This window comes from Taeniopygia guttata, chromosome Z, assembly GCF_048771995.1.
Source record: "Taeniopygia guttata chromosome Z, bTaeGut7.mat, whole genome shotgun sequence".
Taxonomy (NCBI): domain Eukaryota; kingdom Metazoa; phylum Chordata; class Aves; order Passeriformes; family Estrildidae; genus Taeniopygia; species Taeniopygia guttata.
In genome coordinates, this window is record NC_133063.1 from 56718869 (window position 1) to 56730151 (window position 11283).

Genomic DNA, 11283 nt, shown 5'->3' on the forward strand with positions numbered 1-11283 from the left:
CATTTTAACAATGATGTTTCATCATGTGCATTCAAATAATTTGTAACATCTTTATATGGCTTTAAAATATTACTAAATTTTTTTTGTTTATTTTTGATTGGTGATGATCTTTGCCCTTTGGGCATGCAACTAGAAGCTTGTAACAAAGACACAACATACAAAACATTTTGGACTTTTTAAGGCATGTCTAGAGCATTTTTTTAATTAAATGAAGCACATTCTGGAGAGCTATATAGATATATATATTAAACTTAACATGGTTCAGTGTTAGTTACTTTTCAAATTGTTTGCAACAGTCACATGATGGGATGTAATTTTTTCTTAGTCTACTCCCCTCCCCACTACATGTATTGTTTCTCCTGGCAAGTTATTGTTGATGAAAGGCCAAAAGTTTGAAATTGTCACAGGTGTTATGCTGTACTAGTGCCACCAGATAGCACCAACTGTTGTGTGACTCTGACTGCAACAACTCCTTCTCTGATAAGTATACATACATATACATATTATACATATACCTTGCACAGACACTGCAGACAAACATAGTCATTAGTGGTGGTGTACTCCCCCCAGCACCAGCCCCAGCTGAAACCATAATCCCCAGAGGGGGCTGTGATGGCTGCACTCAGCTTACTCTAGACCTTGGAGCATGAATGAGACTTGGTAGCCAAGTTTGTTTGGACCAATGACCCACACATTTTGCTGCTGTGCAACTGTGACTGTAAGCCATGAGGCGCGAGCAGCCCAGGGCCTGGGGGCTGTCCTGCAGGGAGCTGGGCTGAACACCAGGATTTCCTCCTGAGCAGGAATGTCTGCCCAGGTTACAGCTCAGGAGTGAGAAACTCCTTGCCACAGCACATCCTCAGGAGGTGATTAACTGCATGTTAAATTTGGACATCTCCCCTGAGTGACAAAGGACTGATTGTGTACATATAATCCTCCAGACACAAACCGCTGCCCATAAACCAGGTCTGCGCTGCTAGGATTGGATCCAACCCCACTAAACTCCTCTCTGAGAAGTTTAGAAAGCAAGGGGGCCCTGTCTGAAGCTCATGGCTGAATGAATAGACCTTCCTGACAACTTTGTCTGACTCTGCCCTCTATGGTGTAAATAGTCGAGTGTACCTTGCCATCGAATCTTGTTACAACACAGTCCCATCTATGGCTGAAATTTGCTACATCAATAAAGCATATCATAACTTGTTTCTTACAAGTGAAGTGCATGATGCCGCCCTTAACACACTCAGAAGAGAACCACATGGAAGGCACCAGACAGCAACTGTTATCCACAAAATGTGAGAAATATTCAAGTACACAATGATTCTTAAAATGGTCATCTTGTAGCTGGCATAGCTAACTTGGCTCTTCCAGACATGCTTTGCATTCCTTGGAAATGAGCGAAACATGCTGTTTGTTTAGAAATTTCAAACATTTCTTCTATGGGAAATTATTTTTTTTATGTGGGGAATATAGTTCATTCTACAATCATATGTTAGGCATCATAATGAACATTTTTAGTGATTTGACTGGATTTCTACATTTAAGTATGTAGTCTATTCTATTTCCCATGACAGCATGTATTTACACAAGTCATTATTCTTTTTTTTTTGATTCTGTAATGTACCACATGCTACAATTGTAATTAATGCCTTTGGAGAATTTAATCTCTATCATGCAAATGAGCATAATAAGGAGGAGGTCCAAGAGGCAAATATTTTAAAATTATGTCTATTTTATTGCATACCACTGTGCTTATGAACCTGCAGCAGATTTTAAAGGTTCTTACAATTTTGTATTAAGACTGGAAATACAATAGCTAATTTGTCTGATTCTTCATTCAGTGAACCACCTCATTCTCAAAAGAAAATAATATAAGCTATTTGTGACTGTATGTGTCTTGTGTAACACAAAACTGTGTTTATAGTAAGGGTCAAACAAAGCAATTATTTGCATATATATGGAAAACTCTTACAACATTGAAATGTATGTCAGAAATGCATACTTATTTAATATGAAAATATATTTTTTCAAATGAAGATAAAATGACAACATTTATTTTGAATAAAAGTTATTCACTGCTTTATTCTATTTTAGGGAGGAAAAACTAATATACAGACAGATGTTCTTAAAACACTTTTTAGAGATTAATTTTCTATTACATTCTAACTTATTCTGGAGATTGTCAGATTTAGCAGATGCAGATTTTAAGCCCCATAAAGCATAAAATACAAAAAACCCACACATATTATCAAAATCCATAGTTCACATGTTCAATCACTTTATTCACAATTATTTAGTTGCATTTCTTTAATTAGCAAGAGACTATCCCAGAGATAAATTTGTGAATTAAGGAACACTATGAAAGTTCCTGGAGATTCCAGCTGCAGTTACTCTGGCCCATAATACACTTAATTATATGCCATCTGTTTTTATATTTTATGAAACCTTAAAATATTCCAACTTTATTTGAACAATAAAAGTCTGTTACTAGTAGCCTACAATAACTTTACTCCACTATCAGGAATATTGTTAAGTGCTTGTCACAATGAGATTATAACTGATAGATTTTATGTTACAGTAAGATTACTCAATGAGTGTTTATGAATTTGGTGCACTGAAGGATACCAATGACACGTGATTACTAAGAAAAACATAATCTAAGAAGAAACCAGGTCATAATTAAAACATTAAAACATAACCATGAATGTTTCTTCATTAAAAATAAAAATAAATGAAACAGAATATATCCTTCTTGTCTTATATTTCACTCTGTGCATGTAAATTTTAATTTTTTCTTGTCAATTCTGTATGCATCCTTTTTTAAACAACTGAATGCAGAGGTTTAGTGAAAGTAAACCGTTGAAAATACAGATAGGAGATACTGAGTATTTACTAAGAGGGGAAGATACAAATACCAGAAGAAAAGTTTTCTGCCAATATGAAATGTTAACCACAAACTGTCATTCCCTGTTTGATGATGGAGAAAGAAGATAAGAGAGCTTTTTGATGGTTTAGAAGATGGAAAGTCAACACACAACAGATTTACTAAGTTTAGTATATAGTACAATATAGTATAATACAATGTATAGTATAATACAATATAATATACTGTACAGGATAGCAATAGAAGTTTTACAAGATTATTCCCTAAAACTCTGCAGTGAGAGCAGATGACAATATTATCAAGTTTCTCCAGTGACCAAGATCAAACATTTGGAGTGAATAATAAAAAGACAGGTCTGGCAGCATCCCACCACAGCAGAGGGACCACTGCATATACAGCCTAAGGAATTTGAAAACAGAAAACAGTTCTAAGCCTGCACATTTCCCCCAGATCGGGACAGAAATCAGCCTTCTGAAAATGTTTTACTGCTTTTCCAAATAAAATAGAAGGCTGATAGTACTTTGCCCAATGACAGAGTAAAATTTTCTGGTTCCACTTAACAGCTGCTTCTTAAAGAACTGGTAGCTTGACAGAGAGAGATGATGAGACCCTTCTCTCAGTCCTGTTTCTCACTTAAATGTTAATTTATTTATTGTTGGAACAAACTCTTGCAAATTTTAAGCTCAGTGTTCTCCTGGATGACCAGTGGGAAAAATCATGTACAATACAAAATGAAATAGAAGAATAAAATGCCAAAAAGGTCATGACATATAGAAGAAATGTCACAAGAGGGAAAAAATGTAGTAATATGTAAAAATCCCAAAGAAGATGAAGGTCTTCAAGAATGTATAAAAGAAAAAGCTAGCTCATTGTTAGACTGCTAAAAAAATTGTAATATCTAGTCTCATGACAAGCACTTCTAAAGATATGAATTACTATAATAAAACAAAAAGGGAAATAAATTTCTGAATATTTTATAACACATTGGAAACTTTATTGTTTTGTATATGGAGCTTATAAAATCTTTAAGGCCAATGTACAGAAGACACAATACTCCAGATGGAGGGAATGGTTAACTTTGCAATACAAATTTGAGCTGTCATAAAATTTTGTGTCAAACTGCAGAAAAAAACCAGTCAGGATCCCATGGGATGGGTCAAAAACAAATAAACTTTTACTACCAATAAAATAGTCATTTACTCATACAAAGTGAAAATGAAAATAGCAAGTTTCCAAAGTACAGTCAGAGTAATGCAGTAAGGAGCAATGTGGAAGACTGCTTGAGTGTAACAGGCTTGTGTTACACAGTAACCTAAAAATCTTGTTGCAAAACCTACTGAAACATTTTACATATTTAAAAACAAATTCTAGAAAACAGAAAATATCACATCACAAGAATACAATATTTAACACCTTTACAGTCATGTATCATTGCTTGCGATACAACTAGAGTAAGATTGTAAGATACAATAAAAACTTTGGCGTTCAATAGCACTTTAGCAAAGTGGTTTTAGGTTTTGAGGTAGGTACTAAACAAAAGTACAGGAAAGTTCCTAAACAGGAACTCTGTTTCACCACTGCTAATTTTTTAGAATTTCTCTCAAATTCTAGCACAAGACATGACATTAAAGACCATAGGTCAGAAAATAACATGGTCCAGGCATAGTACTTCAGTAACTAAAACTTATGAAGAAGTTCCAATTTTACAAAGCAAGCAGGTCATAGGCAAGGAAAAAAGGCTCAATAAAAATGATTGAGATACATTTTATTTTGAAAGAAAATGAGATTCAACAGATATTTTTAGAAATTACAATTCCTGTACTACCAAATCTAGTCAGCCAAATCTATCACTCTTTCGCTCTACTCTTCCTTGCTCTAGTTATTTGTCCCTGTATAATAAAAACTTAGAATTCTTAGAATTTAGTCTTTGATTGCTCACTCATCTTTCTGAAGTGGTATTCAATTTCCTACCCAGTACTACAAGCTCTCTTTAACAAAACTCTCATTTGAGAAAATGCATCTTTGCCATTTCTTTCTTTATAGAAAGATTAACTTCTCTTCATCTGTCTTTCTTCAGCTGTGGAGAAGCAGTATTATTTATCTGTGGTAAATAAATTTGCCGTTTGTAATTAATATCATTGTGCAGTACTCTTAGCTTACCATAAACCATTCTGTAAAACATCAGAGTACATCATGTTCTCAAAGCTTATTCTTTTTTTCTGCCCCACTAACCTATGCATACATACAGGCATGCACCTGCTTATGTGACAGAATTTCAAGAATGGATATGTAGATTGAGTTACCTTATACAAAATGGTATGTCTCTATGAAAATATTTTGAATTAAATTATTTCCTGGGAAAGATTTATGCATCTATTATGATGTTATATCTTATGATTTTATGCATCTGTTATATCTTTACATTATATGCATTTATATTTTTCTAGAAAAGTAGTGTGATAGCTCAGTCTAAAAAACCTGAAAAAAATTGAATAGAGTCCATTCTAATATGCCAGGTTTTACAGCGACTAAAACTTTATGCAATAGGTGAGATCGGATTTAGAAAGTGTGAATAAAGTTTATGTGAGAAAAACAAGGAAGTAGTAGAAGAAATAGAGGATTTTTTTTTTTTTAATAAGAACAAGTAAGATTGCAAAGGCATATATGCACTTCATAATCACAGAATTACAGAATATGCTGAATTGAAAAGACCCAGCAGGAACATCAAGTCCAGCTCCTGGCCATATGGAGGACACCTCAAGAGTCACACCATGTGCCTGAGAGTGTTATCTAAATGGGGTTTTTACTCTGTCAGGCTTGGTGTTGTGACCACTGCACCGGGGAGCCTGTTCCAGTGCCCAGCCACACTCTGGGGGAGAAATGTTTTCCTAATATCCAACCTAATCATGCCCTGGCCCAGCTTCATGCCATTTCCTTGACTTCTGTAACTGGTCATGAGAGAGAAGAGATCAGTACCTGCCTCTCCATTTTCCCTCACAAGGAAGTAGTAAATAGCACTGAGGTCTCTCCTTAGTCTCCTCCAGGCTGAATAAATCAAGTGGCCTGAGCTACTCTTCACATGAGTCCCCTCCCAGACACTTCACCATCCTTATGGCCTTCCTCTGGATGCTTTCTAATAGGTTATTGTCTTTTTTTTTTTTTATTGTGGCATCCAGAATTGCCCCCAACACTCAAGGTGAGGCTGTCCCAGTGCAGAGCAGAGCAGGACAATCATCCCCTCCCTTGTCCAGCTGTCAGTGCTGTCCCTGATGCCCCCAGGACAGCCGTGGCCTTCCTGGCTGCCAGGGCACTGCTGGCTCATGTGTAACTTGCCATGGACCAGAACCCCAGGGCCCTTTCCATGGCACTGCTGTCCAGCCTCTTTTTCTTCAGTCTACACACAGCCAGCACGGCCCTGTCTCAGGTGCAGAATCCAGCATTTGCCCATTAAACTACATCTTATTTGATGCAACTCAGTAACTTGATGGTAAACATCATCTTACTCAAGCAATCTTCCCTTCTTAAAATCTGTATGAGGCCTCATCTCCATGCTGAACAGCTCTAACTCTCCAAGCCTTCCCTCACAGAAATGTCCCATCCTTCTGATCACTTTTTTGTCCCTTCTCTGAACCTGCTTCAACAGGTTCATGTGATTCCTCTGCTGGCAACCCCAGAACTGTATGCAATACTCCAGGTGGGAGCTCACCAGCACAGAGTAAAAGGATAGAATCTTCTACAATCTGATGACCATATTGCTTTGGATGCAGCCCAGTATATATTTGGTTTTCTGAAGTAGTTATTCACTTACTATCTTGTATAGATATCTGCTTTGATGTTTCTTCCTTTTGAAATTACTTCCATATGCCAAAATGTAATTACTTTCGTTCCTGAAAAGCACAGAGTAGTGATAGAGTAATATATATATATATTTTATATAATCTAAGAATTTTAATACCTATATTTATATATACCTATATAAACATAGGTACTAAAAATCTTTTAGCAAAATTTATACTGAAAGTTGGAAGAAAAGAGTAGTGATAAAAAATATATTGATTCAGTGTGGTAGAGCTTCATTCTGGTTTCATAGTTGAAATACACTGAACCAGGCCTTGTAGAATCACATCAAATTAAATAAGTTCCTCTTCTGCAATCTACCTATAGCTAACACTTGAGGTTTTGTTGTTTTTTGTAATTAGCAATAAAAGTGCACAAGAAGTTATTGTGCAATAAAGATTAAGACAAACCTGGTGTTATGGGTACGCTTATGACAGTTACATTCCTGAAACTTAAAATGGCACACCTTGCCTATATCTATCTAAACTATTTCCAAGGCATCTATAGTTTTCATATCTGAATGCCAAAGTCAATGTAAAATATTTGCTATGGGTGGGGACAAAGACTGACTAAATTCAGATAAAAGTACTCCATTTAAATGAGCACATACTTGTATTATTAATTGCATTAAATTCTTAGGTTTGGGGGTACATGTTTTAAAGAAACTTCTAAAGAGCACAAAGCCCTGAACATCAGGAAGTACTAAGTGAACTCCATAAGAGCTGGGGAGGGAACAGTTATCAAAGGGGAACCCTCTCACTGAACCTGTGAATAACAAATCCACTTTACATGACTTAGAAGACAGGTATATATCACTAGCTGCTGTCTCTGAACACATACACACAAAAAAATCACAAAGGCAGCAAATACATTGTCCAAAGCTATATATAGTACAGAAAAAAAAAACAACTGGTTAATAATTTTATATTCACTGAGAAGTATTAAGGCAGCAAACAAAAGTAAAAAATCTAAGCACATGTGTTCCATGACTTCATCCTTTCAATTAAACAGACATAATTTAGTTGTTATGTTCCACTGACTTTACTATCCTGCTCCAAATATTTATCTTTCTTGCTTTTCCTCCCTTTACAGAAAGGAATTTTTCATAGAAAATTAAGGAAAGCTGACTTTCCACATGAGTTAACTAAAAGTGTATGATTTAAAGTATCTAAACATCCTTCCACAGCTCTTTGGACAGCGTGTGTGTGAGGGATCACAGACGCTGGATGTCTCTTTCCCTCCCACAAATCACAGCATGTGTGATTCCACCCTTGTGACCTGTCCTGCCAAAATGCACTGAGGTAATCAGCCCATTTTAAAAGCTTTATGAAGAGCAAATCAAGACAATCCAGAAACTGATTTGTCAAGCACATACCAGGGTACTTAATTTACCTCGTCCATGTCCAGCTGTAATATGTGCTGTGGTGTCACTACATTGGTGAGATCTTAAAGTATTTGAATACTTTCACAGTAATACAATATAAGACAGATTTGGGAGGAAATGGAATTTAGGTTTGGGTAGAGTTTGCTTGAAATCCTGGCCACAAAACTTAAACACTTGTAGTTGCTGTGGTTTTTTTCCTACAGACTATGGACTGATATTGTTTAGAGACTGAGAGGAATCCAGGCTAAAAGTTCAAGATAACTAGTTTTTATTTCAGTTTTAGGCAGAACTAACATTCTCAGAAACTGAGGGATATTCTCAGCAATTTCTCCCAGAAAAATGAATGCCTTATGTTCCTCTGCCACTTAAACCCTTCAGTTTCAACTCTGAAGGGTCTACCTTTTCATCTCTAAAATCCTTAAAGTAGCAGTTTATCTTTCAAGTGCTTGAATGAATTCAGGGGTAGAGCTAGAGAAGAATTCAAAAAAGGAAATAGAGAAGGACTGGTAAAATCACTAAAAGTGATAACCCAATTATTACTGTGAAAAGATAATGTCACATGATAAAGAAAATGCATTTTGGTGTCAAAAGTTCTACAATATAAGACATTACAGAGAGTGAGCTATAGACTTTATAATAAAAAAGGGAGAGAAATGGATTTCCAAAGCCATTCATGAAACTCCCACTCAATTCTTGACTGTATGTGAATGCTGTTTCAGAATCTTGAAATCAGGGAGCTAGGTACAATCCAAATTAGGGAGTTTTAGCACTCTGGATCTGTGGTGGCTGTTTGGCAACACTGCAACACACAGCAGTATCCTTAGTGCCATGTATTTACTTCTTATGCTGTCTATATACATAATCTAATCACTAGAAAAAAAAAGAAAATAAAAAAATAAAATTAATTATATTTTGCAAAGCCAGAATGGCTTACCAACTTGCTGGTGGTTGGAATAAGAACACGTTATTAAAATTTTTAATGCCTGTATGAACAGTGCACTAAACAAAAAAAGATGTATACATGAATTCAACAACTTTTCTTAAATTACAAAACCATTACATTAGAAACAGATTACATTAGAAATACAAGAAAAATAAAAAGCAGAGGTGTTCATTACTACAGTGGGCTAAACTAACCCCAGAATGGATACATCATAGTATAACATTTTGAATTAAGGTCACAACTACTCCATTTTCAAATGCATTGTTTTCCTATAAGCTGTCTAAAGTTCCATATATGCAAATGGAATTAAAACCTCTATAGTGCCTATGCAGCCACAGGTCTATCACATAGCATCTCAGTTTTCTGACTAGATAGCCAAGCGAAGACATATCAGTAACCACAGATTTGATGGTCTTTGGCAACAAATAAATTTTGCATGTCCTTTGTAAAACCATAAGCCCCTAAGTCTGATTATGTATGTCATTGCTTTGTCACTTCAGAAATATTGTTCTTTGCAGGTTCTCAGGTAATTCATTGTAATTTGCTGCTTAACTCTATACTTCTCTACTTGCTGGAAAAAAAACATTATTACCCTGATCAGCCTGTCTCATAAATCACAGCAATCAAGTATTGATTTCAGGTCTAGTATTTCACATATTTGGGAAAACCTCAAGTGTTTTCTACATTCATCATGGTGAAAAAGGCATTCTACACAAACTTCTGAAGCTCATTAGAGGAAGTGCATTTAAATAAAATTTCCACTTTTTAATACTATGCAAGCCTGTGTCCTTTTATGTTGCCCAATCATGTTTGTTAACTTCATATCTGTCCCCTTTCTCTGTCTGTCATACTGGACTGCCTACACATGCATAATCACACATGATAATTTCCTACTCTAAACTGTCAGAATTTTTTTTCAGCTAACAATGTAAGCCAGATCTGCCTGAATTGGTTTTTTTACCTGCACATTGTTATGTATATAATGCTTTATAAATTTTTTAACACAGAACAGCAACAGGGATTTATGCATAATTGTTAAAAAACATAAATATGCTGATTTCCTCCAGGATATTCATTTTCTATTTTATACATGCAATATCTGAAGAGGTACATTTGTTTCAAAAAGTATTCTTAAATTATAAAGCACATGTTTTTTTCTTATGCTTTTCAGTGATAAAAATATTATTTTATACAAGAAGTACTTTACATAAATTATAATGATGTAGTGATTAAGCACACTAGTATAAAATGTGCAATGCACATACCAATCACATAGCTATAGTGTAGATTTAATTTTAGACAAATGAAAATAAACTTTAAGAGCATACTCATTTGCTGCTTAGAATGCATGACTTGTTTTCTCTGAACATATGTCATCACCCTCCTCTCTTTATATTACATTTCTGTTAGAGGAATAAGGTGGGGGGGGGGGGCGGGGTGGTGGTAGGGAGGAACTCACAAGCAAAAAACCCAAACATCTCAGACCATCAAAACAAACACAAATGTGGTTTTGAGTTACAATAACCTCATATAAAACATATTTTGAAAGAATTATTTAAAAAGCAAGGAAAATATACTGTTGTTTTACAGAAGATAGATCCAAAAAATGAATGTCTTTTTTAGATTTGATCACAAACACATCTAAGAAGTGATCAAGTTAGCAAAGAAATATAACTAGTGAATCATTTACCAAGGGCTTCCCTTACCACCTTTCCAGTTTTTCTAGCAACTGCTTTAATAAAAACCACTGTTTCACATGAAATTTGTATTGCTAGCATTCTTCTTTACCATGTCCTTCTTAATTTGATCACTGTTAAAGATAAATAGACATGTTATTCTGCTAAGAATCTGAGGGGTCCAAAATTGTCAATAAAAAACAATAAAATATTTTCAACAGGCACATTAAAGAAAATAATTGCTAAGTCACTCTGGTCAGCACAGAATTAAATAAGTACTTTTTTTTTATTTTAGAGGGAAAGGAAGGAATGGAGCTATTACCTAAGAAGTAAGAGGAAATTTAGCAACCTATAGACAAGGAAATATATGTTTTCTGACTTCATATTTAGTACTACTTAAAACTTCTGGACTGCAATTAAGTTTAGTCACAAACTAGAACTGTCTTTTTCAACAAGAGAGATTAATGTAGAGATCAAACCAAAAAACAGAAGCACAAACATCATGGAGATAAATCTTCCATTAAAAATATTAATATTTTATCTCAACCACCTTAGCGCTTAC

General features: G+C 35.0%; 1 protein-coding gene across 6 annotated transcripts in view; it reads right to left on the bottom strand.

Annotated features, from left to right (window-relative positions):
• Window positions 1–11283, bottom strand: part of PDE4D (phosphodiesterase 4D) — a 527299-nt gene that overhangs the window by 297182 nt on the left and 218834 nt on the right. The gene's annotated exons all lie outside the window — the stretch shown is intronic.